Raw genomic sequence first — 3502 nt, forward strand, 5'->3', positions numbered from 1 at the left:
TAGAGGGTCTATACAAGGGCAATGTACTTGAGGACAATATTATGGAAATGGAAGAGGATGTAGATGAAGATGAAATGGGAGATATGATACTGCGTGAAGAGTTTGACAGAGCACTGAAAGACCTGAGTCGAAACAAGGCCCCCGGAGTAGACAATATTCCATTGGAACTACTGACGGCCGTGGGAGAGCCAGTCCTGACAAAACTCTACCATCTGGTGAGCAAGATGTATGAAACAGGCGAAATACCCTCAGACTTCAAGAAGAATATAATAATTCCAATCCCAAAGAAAGCAGGTGTTGACAGATGTGAAAATTACCGAACTATCAGCTTAATAAGTCACAGCTGCAAAATACTAACACGAATTCTTTACAGACGAATGGAAAAACTAGTAGAAGCCAACCTCGGGGAAGATCAGTTTGGATTCCGTAGAAACACTGGAACACGTGAGGCAATACTGACCTTACGACTTATCTTAGAAGAAAGATTAAGGAAAGGCAAACCTACGTTTCTAGCATTTGTAGACTTAGAGAAAGCTTTTGACAATGTTGACTGGAATACTCTCTTTCAAATTCTAAAGGTGGCAGGGGTAAAATACAGGGAGCGAAAGGCTATTTACAATTTGTACAGAAACCAGATGGCAGTTATAAGAGTCGAGGGACATGAAAGGGAAGCAGTGGTTGGGAAAGGAGTAAGACAGGGTTGTAGCCTCTCCCCGATGTTGTTCAATCTGTATATTGAGCAAGCAGTAAAGGAAACAAAAGAAAAATTTGGAGTAGGTATTAAAATTCATGGAGAAGAAATAAAAACTTTGAGGTTCGCCGATGACATTGTAATTCTGTCAGAGACAGCAAAGGACTTGGAAGAGCAGTTGAATGGAATGGACAGTGTCTTGAAAGGAGGATATAAGATGAACATCAACAAAAGCAAAACAAGGATAATGGAATGTAGTCTAATTAAGTCGGGTGATGCTGAGGGAATTAGATTAGGAAATGAGGCACTTAAAGTAGTAAAGGAGTTTTGCTATTTGGGGAGCAAAATAACTGATGATAGTCGAAGTAGAGAGGATATAAAATGTAGGCTGGCAATAGCAAGGAAAGCGTTTCTGAAGAAGAGAAATGTGTTAACATCCAGTATTGATTTAAGTGTCAGGAAGTCATTTCTGAAAGTATTCGTATGGAGTGTAGCCATGTATGGAAGTGAAACATGGACGATAAATAGTTTGGACAAGAAGAGAATAGAAGCTTTCGAAATGTGGTGCTACAGAAGAATGCTGAAGATTAGATGGGTAGATCACATAACTAATGAGGAAGTATTGAATAGGATTGGGGAGAAGAAAAGTTTGTGGCACAACTTGACCAGAAGAAGGGATCGGTTGGTAGGACATGTTCTGAGGCATCAAGGGATCACCAATTTAGTATTGGAGGGCAGCGTGGAGGGTAAAAATCGTAGAGGGAGACCAAGAGATGAATACACTAAGCAGATTCAGAAAGATGTAGGTTGCAGTAGGTACTGGGAGATGAAAAAGCTTGCACAGGATAGAGTAGCATGGAGAGCTGCATCAAACCAGTCTCAGGACTGAAGACCACAACAACAACAACTCAGAAGGGAGGTAAAAATAAGATAAAATAAGAAACCAAAAACTTACGCAACTGTTATTGCCAGAAAACATAAACGAAAATGTAAGTCAACGTAACCAGCGTATTAACTAATACACAAAATCCTACACATTAATGATAAATACAATAAGTGAATCCAAAAAACATGTTGCGCTGTCAATGGGAAGCTTAGGAACTAATCGCTGAAACGTAGTAAGGTCGGTAGCGTGATAGCAGGGAACCTGAGGGCAAAAACAAAGTGTGAAGCATATCATGGGGCCGGAAACTGTAGCTGGAGTTAGTGGAGTGACAATTCTTAACCAGTAGCGAATATCAAGAGTCAGAAAGTAAATATAGAGGAAAGTAAGCGTCGGTACAATTATATACTTCTCTTATAGTGAAACATATAGTACTGGAATATATGCATGGTCGCAGATACGATTCCTATAACACTGTATACGCGCAATATATGAAATGCTTCCTAGTGATGCAGATTTGGTGGCTAACAGAGCACAACATTTATCGTTCAGTAAACTTGCTCCAAGAGAACACGGTCTATTCGGCTCTCCTCCGCACAATATTATTATCAGCGTGAACTCTATGGACCTTATCACACATCCCTTCTTTCTTGTCCGGCGCCCTTTGTCTACCCAATGCTGGACCGAGACTGATATCGTACTTTTCCAGTTTCGCAGAGAACTAGCCACACACGTACATAGGCTATTAACACGACGGGGTCGCCACTCCCACAGGTACTTTAAATCTACCGCCAGCTCCACTCCGGGGACAAATCGGTGTTACCTTTTGTCTCCATCCTAGTTAGTGTATGAGGGCGTGCTGAAAAGTAATGTCTCCGAATTAAAACTCTTGAAGCTTTTTGTATGAAACAAATTTCATTCACATTCTACGCGTTTATTCTTCATTTCTATATATTTATATGGTTCAAATGGCTCTGAGCACTATGCGACTTAACTTCGGAGGTCATCAGTCGCCTAGAATTTAGAACTAATTAAACCTAACTAACCTAAGGATATCACACACATCCATGCCCGAGGCAGGATTCGAATCTGCGACGTAGCGGTCGCTCGGTTCCAGACTGTAGCGCCTAGAACCGCACGGCCACTCCGGCCGGCTATATATTTATATCTCAACATAGTCACTCAGGCGACGAACACAGTTCTCTCAACAAGAGGCCAGTTTGTTGATACCGTCACTGCAAAATGTTGGACTTTTTTGACGAAGTCACAGCCTCATCTACGTTTTCATCGCTTCATCACTATCAAACTGAAGTCCACGAAGACTTTCTTTACGTTTTGGAAACAGATGAAAATCGGATGGGGCCAAGTCTGTGGAGGACGATCGACGATAGGTTGCAGATATCACAGCGCCCTGTGTTGTCTGGCTCTATGTTGCTGAAGAAGAGGATACTCCATGTGCGGACAAATTCTTCCAATTAGTGTTTTCAGTTTTCTGAGCGTATCTCACATATCGCTACAACTCGCGAGTCCTTTAGCGGCAGAGGGTTGCAGGTTGCGTCACCAAAGCGGGGAAATCGACCAAGTTATGTACGTTACATGTAATACATCAAACGAGGTTGAGAATCGAGGCTTTACTTCTCAGTAAGCTCTCTTAACTGCTTGGTCACATGCGAGATCGTTTATCAGATGGTTTGCGCATCACGCATCTGAGGTAGGAAGTGGGAGCCAGCCCGTTATTTACATAGGTGGATGTGGAAAACCACATCCAAGCTTGCTGCCACACCGCCCTCCGTCTAACCCCCAAGGATTTGATCCAGGGATGGCGAGATACAGCGTCACGGAATGGGGCGCTTTAGCGCGCTTGGCCACTCGGACGGGTCGACACACAGCCCTTATTCACATTTGAAATAACTCCTGGGTGATTTTAC

This window comes from Schistocerca piceifrons, chromosome 3, assembly GCF_021461385.2.
Source record: "Schistocerca piceifrons isolate TAMUIC-IGC-003096 chromosome 3, iqSchPice1.1, whole genome shotgun sequence".
NCBI classification, from domain to species: Eukaryota; Metazoa; Arthropoda; class Insecta; order Orthoptera; family Acrididae; genus Schistocerca; species Schistocerca piceifrons.